This window comes from Coenobita brevimanus, chromosome 56, assembly GCF_032717465.1.
Source record: "Coenobita brevimanus isolate Jiangsu-jjx chromosome 56, ASM3271746v2, whole genome shotgun sequence".
NCBI lineage: Eukaryota > Metazoa > Arthropoda > Malacostraca > Decapoda > Coenobitidae > Coenobita > Coenobita brevimanus.
In genome coordinates, this window is record NC_137009.1 from 25,922,936 (window position 1) to 25,938,715 (window position 15,780).

The window sequence follows — 15,780 nt, forward strand, 5'->3', positions numbered from 1 at the left end:
GACACAGAGATGCATACATATAAAAATAAAGTTAACCCTACAACAATCATTAACATATGAACTACTACTTAGGACAGGAATTTATAGACTAGTATTCAGATTACACCCAATCTAACTTAGAAATTACAATACCTCAAAACACATACATGAATACTAAATTTGTGGCATTACAAAGGGAAAGGGGAAAAAGGAGTGTGTGGTAATCAAGGGTCATTTGTCTTCTTAGTGTAATAGGAAAAGTGTATGGTAGGATACTTATTGACAGAGTTAGGGAAGTAACCGAGGAATTACTTGGCTTTACGAAGGGGAAGAGGTTGCGTAGATCAGATATTCATTCTTCGATCTTTAGTGGAAGAGTTTGTAGAGAAGGGAAAGAAGTTGTATGCAGCCTTCATGGATTTGGAGAAAGCATATGACAGGGTGGATAGACAAGGATTGTGGAAAGTATTAAGGATATATGGAGTAGATGGGAAGTTGTTGAATGCTGTGAAGAGTATGTATGATGGTACTAAGGCTGCAGTGCATGTGGATAGTGAACTGAGTGAATTTTTTTCTTTGAAGGTTGGGTTGAAACAGGGATGTGTCATGTCTCCATGGTTGTTCAATTTGTACATGGATGGGGTAATAAAAGAAATACAAGGTAGGGCAGCGGATGTTGGGGTGGCCCTAGTGAGAGAGGGTAGTGTTTGGAAACTCCCAGTACTTTTGCAAATGATACTGTGTTGTTAAGTGATGAAGAAGAGGAGCTGCAAGGCTTGGTGGATGAGTTTGGAAGTGTGTAAGAAACGGAATCTAAAGCTGAATGTAGGGAAGAGTAAAGTGATAGTCTTTGAGAGAGATGAAGTCAGCGAATGTACAGTGAGGTTGGATGGTGAGGAAATGGAAAATGTGAGTACGTTTAAGTACTTGTGTAGTTTGACGAGTAAGGATGGAAGTTTGGAGGGTGAAGTGCTTGAATGGGTACAATAAGGAAGAAAGATTGCTGGTTCCTTGAGAGCAGTGATAAGAAACAGGGAAGTGAGCATGGAAGTGAAAAAGTTACTACATGACAATATTGTGATACCAACTCTAACGTATGGAAGTGAAGCTTGGACGTTGTTGGAAGGACATAAGTCAAGAATGAGAGCAGTGGAAATGAGCTATTTAAGAGGAGCCTGCAGAGTCACATGGAGAGACAGGCTGACAAATGAGAATATAAAGGAGCATTGTGGTGTGGATGTGTATGTGATAGGAAGCGTTAGGAGGAACACACTGAGGTTGTTTGGCCATGTAGAGGATGGAGGGTGAGAGACTGGCGAGGAGAGTGTATGAGTGAGGTGGAAGGGGGGAGAGGGAGGGGGAGGCCGAGGATGAGATGGAGGGATGGAGTGGAGAGGTATATGAGAGAGGGGGTTGTGAGTTGTGAGCAGAACAGTGAAATGGCGAGGGACAGGGCGATGTGGAGGCAATTTGTTTGTGGGCACCCCGTACGGGATTGAGGCGTCTGGCAATAGATAGATAGACAGAAAGAAAATGTTTATTTTCACTAATCTGAATTATTTTATGAAGGGGTAGTATTTTCTACTTACTGAAATAAGACTATGTGGCAGTTCTGAAACTGTGAACTATGTAACATTTGTTTTGGTTGAATTTGTACGAAAAGAACATGACATCTCGTTTAACAAAAAAAAATCATAACTCCAGAATGAAGCTCAGAAACAACACGAAATATTTGTCAGATCATCTTCAGATATATAAGAATACAAGGTAAAAATATGAAAATGATAGTTAATTGTCCACATGGTCAAATTAGGATATGAAAATGGGTAATTTTGAGGAAATATGAAAATACTGCATTTTTCAATACATTAGTCTGACACTCCTATAACAGTAATGAGTATGGTTACTGCATACGCATGGCCTAATATGTCACAACTGACAGGAATAAAGCACTGAGTGCTTTAGCATACTGTTTGAGTGAGAAGCTGTCAAAGGAGGTGTAATTTTGATTTTTTGGCCATTTTCAGAGCCTTGCAGGAGGAAAAGTATATAAGATACCCCTGATCTGGTTACATTTTTCAGTTCTACTAAAAAAGTTAGCCCTAGCCACAAAGTTTCAATCCTGTACATGCCATATCAAAGGAGCTATGAATGTCGGGAGTTGGACCAAATGGCTCATGCAGCAAAATGCATATAATTAAAATTTCAAAGGGCTGTAGTTTCAAAACTATTAGAGACACAGACCTAATATTTTTTATTACACCATAAGTTTGCTATAGGAGCACCTGTGATTTTTTTTTTTTTTTTTTTTTTTAAGGAGAATCTGAGGGGGTTACCTGGGACTTTGTGGGTGATTTGATTTGGAATGACCCGAAAAATAAATTGCCAAGGTCCTGAGCTATATTTTTGCGGACGATACAAAGGGTGATCCACATACTGCACCCAACCTTGCCACTCTGCAATTGGCATCTTGTGTGTTACTGGGAAAACTCAGTTGACCTAGTCTGTAACTGCTCTGTCATACGAAATTATATTGTTTTTGCCTCGACCTGACCTGAAATTGTCATCCCTCCATCATGAGTGCTGTGTTGTAGCAATGGAGTAGTACCAAAATTCAAACCTAGTCAGCAAGAAGTGCTGTGGAAGGATGTACACCCGAAACATCGTTCATTTCTGCCACTGAGCTATGATAAATTAGCTTCAGAAGGACGCAAATGTAGGAAATGTTTGTGTGAATGAAATATAATTATGCGGTGTAAACAAGGGACATGAAGTGCAGACACTTTAATATTTTAAAGGGGTTGTGGAATGAAGAGAATGATCCAAGGTTGAAACTTACGCAACACGCAGAAATTCTCCAGCTGAGCGGTAAGGATAATCCAGTGTGTGGATTATTAAAACTCGAAGAATAAACGTACGACACACAGGGGTCTGGGTGGTCAAGTAGCTATACGCGCATTTCCTACTTTCCATGTACCTCACAAGTCCTTACTTTAATTACACCCACCTTTGCAAAGCAAGAGCGAGATGTTTTACTTGTGTGTGTGTATGTGTGTGTGTGTGTGTGTGTGTGTGTGTGTGTGTGTTCTTACCTAATTCTTACCTAATTGTATCTTTACAGGAATGAGTCAAGCCCGTACTGTCCCGTGTCTTAAACCATATTTATCGTACATATCCTTAAATTTGTGAATTGTTTTGCCACACACTATTTCATTCGGTAGTGCATTCCATTGATCAATTGCTCTGTTTGGGAAACTGAATTTCCTTACGTCTTTATCACCTCTCTTCTTATGCAGTTTTTTGCAGTGTCCTCTTGCTGATGCTTCTCCATATGTTAAGTAATCATTTATGTCTATTTTCTCCTTCCCTGATATGCACTTATATAGCATTATCATGTCACCTCTTTTCCTTCTCTCCTGTAGTGTTGGTAGATTCAGTTTATTTAGTCTTTCTTCGTAGCTTAGGTCCCTTAAGCTTGGTATCCATCTTGTAGCGGCCATTTGAACTTTTTCAATCTTGTCTATGTGCTTTTGAGATGAGGACTCCAGACTACTGATGCATATTCCAGGGTTGGTCTAATGCATGATGTTATTATCCTTCTTAGCATGTCTTCATTTATGTATGTGAATGCTATTCTCATATTTGCAAGCAGTGTATTCATGTTCCGTACCTTCTCGCTGATGTGGTCAGCCGGAGATAGTCTGTTATTGATAATCACACCTAGGTCTTTCTCTCTTTCTGATGTGTATAGGGTTTTATTTCCTAACTTATAATCCCAATCAGGTCTTTTTCCACTTTTACCAAACTTAATTACATGACACTTGTCCACATTGAATTCCATTTGCCGTGTACTACTCCATTCATGAAGTTTGTTTAATTCTTCTTGTAGCTCTTTACAAGAGTCTGTGTTAGTAATTCTCCTTTGAATTTTTGCATCATCTGCAAACATATTCAGATAGCTCTCATTTCCACTGTTACTGTTTATATCATTTATATACACTAAAAACATGATTGGTGGCAGCACTGAACCCTGTGGTACTCCACTAATCTTCTTTCCATGATGAGTAGTTTCCTCTTAGTACTGTTCTCATTTCTCTTTTTATGAGAAAGTCTTACATCCAACAAAACAGTTTGCCTCGAATTCCTCCTTGATGGTACAGTTTTCATAAAAGTCTTTGGTGTGGTACTGTGTCAAAAGCTTTCTTGAAATCTAAATAGATACTGTCCACCCATCCTTCTCTTTCCTGTATTGTGTTTGTTACTCTGTCATAGTAGCTCAACAGATTAGTAACACATGATTTTCCTTTTCTGAAACCAAACTGTCTTTCTGTCATCATACTGTGTTCTTCTAGATGATTTACCCAAGCTTTTCTTATAAGCTTTTTAATACCTTGCTTACAACACTGGTCAGTGATACTGGTCGGTAGTTGAGTGGATTTTATCTATTTCCCTTCTTGAATAAGGGGACAATATTTGCCCTTTTCCAAATATCAGGCAGTTTACCTTGATTCAAGGATTTCTTGAAAATTAAAAATAATGGTTTACTTAACTCCTTTGCACATTCTCGTAGTACCCAACACGAAATTTCATGAGGACCACTTGCTTTTCCTCTGTCTAATCTACTTAACTCCTCCTGTATTACTTTTTCTGCTATTTGTATATCTGGTAGTATGTGCGGACATGCATGTTCCACATAGTCCCTCTCAAAATTTTTTTCTTCTGTAAAAACTAATTGGAAATTCTTATTTAGTGCTTCACAAATATCTTTTTCTTGTGTATACGTGATTCCCTCGTCCGTAATTGATTGTATTATATCTTTTACTTTGGTTTTGCTTCTGATATAGCTGTAAAACAGCTTTTGTTGATCACTACTTTTATTTATTATATCCTCCTCAAACTGTTTTTGGGCTTCCCTCCTTATTCTTGTATAATCGTTTCTTGCCTGTTTGTAATTATTATACGCCCTTTCACTATTATGTCTTCTGTATCTATTCCACAACAAATCTCTTCTTTCTTTTGATTTTTTACATTCTGTATTGAACCATTTCTGTATTTTCTTATCTGCTTCTTTGTGCTGTGGAATGTAATTCTAGACTCATATTTCATAAAATTCACAGAATTTTTTATATACAGCATTTAAATCTTGTCCTCTAAGCTCATTTTCCCAATCAACTTCTAAGAAATACTACTTTAGGTCTTGATAATTTCCCTTTTTATAATTTAGGCTCTTTTTGTAACTGTCATTGCTGTTTACTATGTCATATGCTATCCTGAAGTTATAATTTAGTACTGCATGATCGCTTTTGCCGAGTGGAGGGTGATATATTAAACTGTCAATATCATTTTCTTGCCTAGTAAATATCAGATCTAGCACTGAAGGTACATCAAGTCCTCTTTTTCTGGTGGTTTCCCTCACATGTTGCATTAGGAAAAACTCTTGTACGAGATCCAGGAGCTTTTGGTCCCAACAGCTTTCTTGGCTAATTATATCTAGAGTATTCCAATTTATATTTGTATTAAAATCCCCAGTTAGTATAATTCTTTCCGATTTCTCTTCCATTTTATGTAGTAATGATCTTAAACTCTGAATTGTACTCTCTGCCAGGTCCTCATATTCATCTCTTTCCCATGTGTTTGATCTGGGTGGCATGTACAAATTGGCTACAATTACTTTACCTTCAGATGTGTTGATCTCTACTGCAATCAGTTCTACTTGTGATGGTATATCTAGTTTTATTTCATTGACTTTTAGACTTTTCTTAGTTAATATTATAATTCCTCTTCCTTTTTTTTAATTTCTGTCTCTTCTCCATATATTGTATTCCTCTAAGTTTAGTATGTCATTGGATATCCTTGGTGTTAATTTTGTTTCAGTTAGGCATATTATTTGTGGTTCATTTTCTCTGACATAATCATTCATCTCTAGTAATTTAGATACCATTCCATCCACATTTGAGTACATCAACTTTATCATCTTGTTTATATACTTGTCATGACATGGTTCTACTATCTTCCTCATTTTTATTTCATCCTATTTGTGTACCACTTTCGTACCTGCAATTCTATTACTTTGTAAAAAAAATTCTTCTTCTCCTCTTCTGATCTTCCCTCATTTTTTGTTTTTGCTTCCTCCCTTTTCTCTTTCAGTAATTCCAGTTCCTCTTGTGTTAGGCATCTTTTTATCCATACATTTTTGAACTCCTCTTTTTCCTTAAGATTCTTTGCATTTTTTTGTATCTCTTTCACAGTGTTTACACTCTGGAAAGTCACCTTTAGAGGTCTTGTCTTGCTTTTCTCATATTTCCCTAACCTTTTGTGTTCCTCTATGTCTTTACTACAGATTTCCTCTGATACTTCTTTCAGCAAGCTTATTACATTTGCCATCTCCTTTTTGTCTCTTGTGATCTTGTTTTTTACTTCTTCCTCTTCTATACCAGTGATTACTATAGATTTGTTTATATCTACTGAATCTCTGACTAACTTTGGATTGTTTTGGATTATTCTTTTCACTTCCTTTTTAATGCTTTTCTCCTCCACCCTTGTTTCTAAGTCTTTCTTTACTTTCACCATTTCAGCATACGTGGTTTCCAATCTTCTCCTCAATATCACTGCTCTGGTCTATAAGACCCCTTACTTGCCTAATTGTCTCTGTGTCATTTTTGAACTCTTCCATAACACTCTCGTGATTGACTACTGTACTTGCCATTTCACTCGTTTTCTTCCAAAGTGTACTCAATTCCACTGTTAGTTCACTGATGGTTGTGTTTTTCTTGTTGGCCTCCCTTCCTAGTATTTCTATTTCTTCCTTTTGCAAGTGCATCTGCTTCTTTATTTCATCAATTTCATTTTTGAAAGCCATTTCTAGTTTGTGTACACGTTCAACCAGTCTATTGTGAGTCTCCACTTCAACCAGTTCTTGGTAGAAATCATCATTTTGCTTTTTACCTTTATCCCTTTTCTTTTCCAAATTTGCTTTACTAAAGTATGTATCCATTTTGCAATACTAAAAGTGCTGAGTATGTACTTACAATCCCCGTGTTGCTTTAGTCTAAACAAACCTCAGCTGACTCAGCGCATTCTTTCGTCTTGGTTCTCTTTCCTGTTTGAACAAGTCTTGTTTAAACTTTTTTTTTTTCCTTTTAATAATAAAAAATCATTTAGTCTAACCTGGTACAGAGCTTGACTCATACAAAGATACTAATTTAGGTAATGCCTCTGGCCGTGTTCGTTCCGTACGGAGCGCCGATGTTGCACGTCCGCCTCGATTGACTCCCTGTGTGTGTGTGTGTGTGTGTGTGTGTGTGTATGTTTCAGTGAACAAAATATCTCAGAAAGTTTTTACCCAGTTTGTTCAAACCTTGGAGGAAGGTTTGTGGATTTCCCTCCGGAGCTGGCCTATTTTTCCGAAAACACCAGGTCAAAGACTAATGTCACAGTGCAATATCAACTTATACAACTGTGATTCGACTGAAATCAAACTATGTGGAACATTTGAAATCACAGTCCAACCCATGCATGTCTGTGTATCAGCATAAGCACTGAATAGTTCTGTTCTCATTTGGGATCAGACTTGGAGAAAGTGTTGAGAGTCAGCCAAGGGGATAACCCGTTTAAATAGATATATAACCCGAACAGGAAGGTCACAAGTCAAAGTCAGCTAAAAAAAAAAAAAATAAATAAAATAATTTATACCAAACATGGCAGAAGGGCTTAAGGAAGGGAATCAGTAATGGAATTCAATTTCAATAACAATTCGTCAAAGGTCAAGGACACAGGGTAAAGTGAATATTCAAGGTAACATGCCAAGGTCAAATTAATCTGGTTTGAGACGATTTTGTCTAAACCTGGTGGAATATTTAAAGGTAAGAAACACATGAAGGAATTCATTAGAAAGAAAGAGCACGGTCAAAAGTCGACTCGTGTGTTTCTTATGAATAATTGGCTGAAGCATTTTTTACCTAACTTGACCAGACTTGGAAAGATTGAGGGTTACTCACGAGGTTGCTCTATTTTGGAACAGTAGGTCAAAGATCAAGCTCACATGGCAAGGTCAACTTAAACAGTTTTTAACCTAGTTAGACCAAACTAATCAGAGCACAGCATGGATTAACTGATTCGGTCAACTGACAAGGTCAGAGGACAAAGTCAAATGCTAAGCCTTGGCAAGTTGCACAGTGCAGCTGAGATCTTGTTTCATCTGCTATATCAGTACAATGAAAAAATTCCTAAGAATAATAAAGACTGTATCCAAATGCACATTATTTATTAAATCAAGGCCGTTTCATTTACTACTACTATGCATCATTTTCTACAATATATGACCTTTGATATGGTATAAGGCAGACAAGAGATATTCATAGAACTGAACTCGCATATGGGAAGGTATTTAAAGTGAAACTACAGTACACAGGACACAAGCTGATCCCGCTTCGTATACGGTTAAGGAGGGAACATAAGCATTTGTATATGGTATAACTAAGGTAGTGGTGGGATGAGGAACGGGGTGATAGGAAGATTCCATGTTGGGGAGAAACTATTATACATCTCCACCAAACAACTGATTCTAATGTGAGTACAGTTCTATTAGAAAAAGTTGTGGTATTGTGAGAGCAATGCATAGGAAGATATATTAATTGAAGTAAATATCTGGAAACTGATGATCTTTACATTAATCCATTACTATTAACATTTTTTTTTCAAGCTTTTCCTAAGATTCTTCCTTCTTCCCTTGTGATTATATTCCTCCATAGTTAAGATTAATTTCTAATTAAAAATTCGGTTCGTGCCATTGGGGGAAGATCATTGCCTCTTCATTACAATGAATTGCATTTCATACTTGCTTTCTTCAGATGAATATATACAGCTGTGGATAGACTTTTCGAACTTGAGGAGTCAGAAAACCCTTCATTGCTCCTAAGAAGCTATGCTGAATGAAATCATCATGTAGCAGGAAAAATTTAACAGAAAAAAAAAATCACCAAATTGACATGATCAAACTCTCTGCAGCAGATAGCGTATAGTACATCTAGCCCTGAATGTGACCAGTTTGGTCCTTTTGTGGTGGTGGTCGTGATGTTAAATTGATTGATTGATAGAACGCATGGCACCGCAACATGGGCATGTGGTGCCGTATAAGCAAAAATATAAGCAGTAGAAATATAAAAACATTAAAGAGTAAAACTCCATATTATAAACTAGACATCAAAGTTAAAACAGTGGAATCATAAAAGGTGAAGGAGGCCAGCCTCCTTCAAAAATAAAAACACATCGTCCCCACGGGTACCAGGCTCTCCCCCAAGCATCGAAGAGAGTCAGTAAACACCACACTCCCCCCGGTGCCTCAATAGCAGGCTCCGACGTAAGTCGCCCAAACTGGGACACTCAACCAGCAAATGCCTGACAGTAAGGGGAACCAAACAGTCCTCACAGAATGGCTGCACGCCTAAGCACATGAGGAACTCATGTGTGAGCTTGGTATGTCCAATGCGAAGGCGAGCCAGAACAATTTCTAACCTTAGGCATTGTTAAACAAACTCTCTGAGAGACGAACTTGGTGACTTCCTTTAGCTTGCTGACAGGAACGCTATCCCACCGTAACTGCCAACAAGCACGAACAGCACACAATACTGAAGTGTATAAATCAGTAGCAGGGAGAGGGCAATGAGCATGTACAGGTTGCAAAGCCTTAGCAAGTGCATCTACCCTTTCATTACCTATGACACCAACATGTGTAGGAACCCAGCAGAAATCCACTTTCTTTTCCCGACGATGAATGAGGAACAGCCATTCCAAAATAACTAAAACTATAGGATGGGAAGAGTTAAAAGAGCTCAGGGCCAAAAGTGCCCCTTGAGAGTCGCAAAAAAATAGTAAAATGATTGCCATGGTGAACAAACACCAACTTTAGGGCTAAAGCAATAGCTGATAACTTTGCAGTAAAAACTGAGGCAGCCAAAGGAAGACTACCTCCATGGCTAAAATTGGGAAATACCAATCCAAAACCAACACCAGAGGCGGATTTAGAGCCATCAGTATACACAGGCACAGATCCACCGTGACTAGAAGAATGTTCTAAAAACAACTGTAAAAGACATTGAGGAGTGACAGAATCCTTTGAGTCTGCAAAAAACCTGCAGAAGCTCATCTTGGACAAGATCCATGGAGCAACCCTCGGGATCCAAACAGGACTGATAGGGACTGTCGAGAAACCAAACTCCTCCATGATATCCCAAACCCTATAGCCCTATAGACGAGACATGCGAGGGTGTCTACTATAATACAAAAAACAAGACTGTTGCATCACGCACTCACAGACAAGTGAGTCTGGAAGGCAACGAATTCAGAGCCAGCACCGTGCAGCAACAAACTGATGCAGTAAATCTAAGAAAGGCACACCAGCTTCCACCAACAAGCTGGGAATTGGAGATGACCGAAGAGCCCCAGTTGCAAGACGAAGACCAGCTTGATAGACAGCATCTAGAGATTTAGTCTGGCCTCTGTGGCAGAGGAGTAGATCTCGCAGCCATATGACAGCTTGGAGACTACAAAAACCTGAAACAAATGCAAGAACACCCTTCGCTCAGCATCCCAGGAGGTATGGGATAGAACCTTTAAGAGACTGAGGGCCTTCATACACGATGCTTTAAGACTTGTGAAGTGTGAAACCCAGGTCAAACGACAGTCAAACGTCAGGCCCACACAATGGAGTCTCCTGCCACAAAGCTGGAGATCAGGGTCTGCGTGTACCCCTTTCATCCTACAGAAGTGCTTAGCCACAGTCTTAGAAGGGGAAACCTGAAAACCCTTGGAAGTGGCCCAGGCAGAAATCTTGTCCAAGGCAAATTGCATACGCTGCCCAATAGCAGACATGCGGGAGCCAGAAAACCATATACCTATGTCATCCACATAAAGGGATGAGGATATCCCGGTAAGCACAGTGTCGAGAATATCATTGATGGCCACCGCAAATAGGGAAACATTTTACTCCCCTGTGGGACACCTTCCTCCTGGCACAGTGGTGCAGAGAGGGTAGAACCCACACGGACCCGAAACACACGATCAGTCAAGAAGTCTCTAAGCAACACTGGCAGGTGACCACGTAAACCAAAGGCATGAAGTTGTTGGAGGATGCCATGGTGCCAGACAGTGTCATAAGCCTTCTCAAGGTCAAAGAACACAGCCACCAGATGTTGCTTAGGGGCAAAGGCTTCACAGATTGATGCCTCGAGCCTGATAAGGTTGTTGGTAGTGCACCGTTATTTCCGGACGCCACTCTGCGAAGGAAAGAGAAAACAACCCTTCTCTAGAAACCAATAAGCCTGATACTGACCATCTTTTCAAATAGTTTGCACATGCATGATGTCAAACTAACAGGGCGATAGTTGGAGATATGGGAATGGTCCTTACTAGACTTTGGAATGGGAAGAACAACACTCAACTTCCAACTCTTGGGAACAGAGCCCTCACTCCAAACCCTGTTGAAAAGGTCCAATAAGAATTGAATTGAATCAGTCAGCAGATGACGTAGCATTGCATATGGAATGTTCTCAGGCCCAGGAGCAGTGTCACCACACTCCGAGAGGGCAGCACTCAGCTCTCTGAGGCTAAAGCCTAAATTATATGGCTCTCTGCCATGAGAGCTAAAGTCAAGACCCAGCCTCTCCTGATTCCTATGAAAGCTAGGATATGGCCTAGAAGGATCCTTTTTTGACACAGCAAAACTGTTCTACAAAAGCAGAGGCTACTGCATCAGGTGTAGACACTAGGTCTCCGTGAAGTCGCAACACTGGTGGGGAGGGAGGCGTGAACCAATCAGAAATCTTGCGTACCTTTTTCCACACACTAGGCATTGGAGTAGAGGACGTAGCTGTAGAAACATACGACCTCTATGAGTTTCGGCGAGCATTCTTCATGATCCATCTGTATTGAGCACGTGCTTTGTGAAACTGGATTTTTAGAAAAACAACATCACGATTGGCAAAATACCGATGGGCAGCCACTTTGTAGGCTCCCTTTGCTATAGAGCAGTCATCATTCCACCATGGCACAGGTCTCCGGGAAAAAAACATCAGAAGTCCGTTGGATGGAATGAACCCCTGCTGAGAAAATGGTCTTAATAAAAGAATGTTCAGCATCATTGATAGTTGAAAAATCAGTAACCCTGTAGGCAAATACACAGTTCCTCAAAGAGAGATCAATCAGCCCTATCCAGACACCAGCGTGGCATAGGGCTGCAGGAATAGAGCGAGTAGTCTGGACCAACGCAGGATAATGGTCACTACCATGAAGATCATCCAAAACCTCCCAAGAAATATTAAGGGCACAGTCAGAGGAGGAGATGATGAGGTCAATGATAGAATACGTGCCAGCCTGAACATGGAAATGAGTTGGCCTCCCATCGTTTAGGACAACCAAATCTTAATCCCCAACCAAAGAGACAAGAAGATCACCCCGGTGATTTGAAAGTGAGTCACCCCACAAAGGATGGTGGCCATTAAGGTCACCAAGGAGAAGGAAAGGGGGTGAAAGTTAGCTGATAAGGGTTTCCAGATCAGCAAGCATAACAGGGATGGAAGGTGGAAGGTACAGACAGCAGATGGTACAGCACCTCCCAACGTGCATCTGTACTGCTAGAACTTGAAAGGGAGACTGTATTGCAAAGGAAATAAAGGGGACATCAGAATGGCACAAAATTGCACATCCACCTCTGTGACCGCCAGGAGGAGATGCATGGAAGACCTCATACCCCCTAATAGAAGGGAACTGTCTATCCCCCACCACTGTCTCCTGAAGACAGACTCAGAGCGGGCTCAGAGCAGAAAGTAATAACCGCAGTTCCTCCCAATTCGCCATGGCACCTCTACAATTCCATTGGAGACAAATTGATACTGATTGAGCCATAGTGAGTAGTAATAAATATTATGAAATGAGAAACATCAAGGCTATGTAGCAACCTCACTGGGAAGGGTGTGAAAGCCCTTCTTCCTAGGCGTGGAGCTCTGCCTTACCAAACGAGAACACAATGAAGATTTAGAGTTTTCATGGATGGAAGGGCCTTTACCCCGAGACCAGTCCCATCCATTTCCAGAATGAGCCCAAGGCACAGAGACCGTCCTGGAAGACCCACTCGTTCCGGCCACACCCCTGTGTGGGGGTCTGGCTGTCACCTTGGGGCCAACCAGACCCTCCCCAACCGAATTTACCAAGGCCTGGCTGCCGGGTGACTGCTCAGAGGGAGCGGGCGACCGAACCCTTTGAGTATCCAAAGGCCCAGACCTCGCCACACCTGAACAAGAAGCAGGTACTGGGATCTTAGAAAGACCGTTAAGAACATCCACCGACTTAGGCGCCACCACTGCCTGGGTTGCCAAGTGAAGAACCCTCTCAGAGTCCTCATGCAGCAAAAAAATTTGAACCTTAGGTGGAGGGGAATCGACCAGACTCCTCACTCCTCACCCATTTGAGGTTGGCAGATGCAATCTCCATCTCTATGCCAGAACTTGAGAACGCACTAGAAACTGTAGAGGCACATTGTGAAGTAAACTGAACACTAGTAGCAGAGCGAGCAGATGGTCCAGCAGCAGCAGCTGTTATGAGAGGAGCAACAATACAGGACTAGTGGTCGGAACAGGAGTATCAGTTGATAGAGGAGTAGCAGCCAGTACAGGAGTAGCAACCAGTACAGAGGTAGCTGCTGGTACAATAGTAGCAGCTGGTACAAGAGTAACAGCCGGTACAGAAGCAGCAGCCGGACGAGATGCAGACTGCAATGGTACTGGAATCTCTGAGCAACCACGAGGAGGAGGAGTAGGATGTCTGGTATCAGACAAGGGAGAAGGAGGAGGGTCAGAATGTGGAGCAGGGGCTCTATGACAGCGCACAACAGGCTTTGACCAAGAAAGAATAGAAGCAAACGACACAACAGGGTGGACATACATAGACAGGACACGGGTCTTAGCTTGAGTAAAACTGAGCCTCTCAGAGGCTCTGAGAGACAAAATTTCATGTTCCATTTTGTAACGATCACAAGATTTAGAAGAAGTATCATGCTTACCACTACAATTGACATAAGAGACAGGGCCAGGGCATTCCACATCCTCATGAACATCTAAATTACACAATGCACAGACTGCTGGAAGACCTATGGCAAGGCACCTACAAGTCCGGCCAATATGACCGAAACGCTGACAGTGGAAACATCTACGAGGCATTGGGACATATGGCCTAACTTTGTACCTGTACCATGCAGCGTTAAGAACAGCAGGGAGGCTCAAGGAATCGAAGGTCACAATCAGGGATGGAATTGGCACAAGGTCACCATTTTGCTTCTTCTTAATCCTCTCAATCTTTATTATCTTCTGAGCAGACAACTCTTCAACAAGGCTTGCCTCATCATAAGCCAGTAGTTCCTTAGCACAGACAACACCATGAGAATGATTCAATGAAGCATGGGGGGAGCATGTAACTGACTGACCAGAAAGCTCTGATAGAGATAGAATAGTCACTCTGAGAAGGGTCAGACACCTCTACCAACAAACTGCCATAAGCCTGTGGAACAACTTTAGGGGTTGCACCACAAGCAGTGACCAGTTCTCGATGGGTTCGGAAAATGTCATATTTCCGGAAGTCTACCCCAGCAAGACCACATACGACTAAGAACTTGTTAAAATGTGCAGGAGGTGGATCAAGCAAACAATCCATAATACATAACAAAAACCTTCATTACCCCACCCCCCCACCCACCACAGAGCCCAACAGGGGGAGGTCACATGTCAAGGACAGTACTACTGATGACCCCAGGGGTACCAGAGGAGTATACTGGGGGACCTAGGCAAGAATGACTCCAGGACGATAGGAGCCACTAGGCCCCCCAGTGCCCACTTGACCCTAGCCAATTCATGACCAGCCAATTGACCTAGTTGGGCCCAACAAGGCTGCCCATCTAGCCAGAATAAGGGACCAAAGACGTGTATTACTAGCTTCAGGGTGCAGTGTGTAGCATCGCTCAACCCCCAGGACTCCCGTCTCCCAGCATTAAGGGACGCCACACATGGCAAACATGTAGGGAGGCAACAGTCCTGCCATATATGGAAATGGGCATAGACTGACATCACCAGCAGGCCTCCTCCACCATTGATGTAGGGGGTGCTTGGTCCACAAGGCCGACAAATACCGAACTCTACAAACGTAGGCATGCCTCCAAAGCAGGTGGCACCGCCAACCATGCTTCAAGCCCCACCACCATGTCAAGGTGACCCCCTGCAGCAGGGTGTGATGTTAGCATTTATAAGAAACGTATTCTGGTTAGCAAGGAAAATATTCTCTTAACCCCCTCGAGCACCATAAGTTTCCAATAAGTTTCAGTTCCATGCACAGAACAAAAACCTCGCTCAGGCTGGCTCCGTGCGTGCGACAAGGGAAAAATTTCTATGGCCCAATTTACCCCCCAAAAGTGCTTATATTGTTATAAATCACTTCCCATCATTTTCATTGATGTTTATACTATAAGATAGGAAAAAAAAACACATAATACAGATGAATGATGTACAGGAATGAAGCCTGAATAAACCTTATTTACATGAAAACTAGCTTCTCATAATTTCCTATCACAGTTTTAAAAAATTTCCCGTGACACACAGCTGCAAAGGACATGTCTACATGCAGAATTTCACGATCTTTCATATGTGAAAGTTTCAAGTTGATACATCCAATAGTTTTCGAGTAAATCGAAAAAAACTACGAAAATCGCCTAAAAAAGTCTGATTTGTTTATTATTTCGTATGTTGTTGGTGACATTGTAAC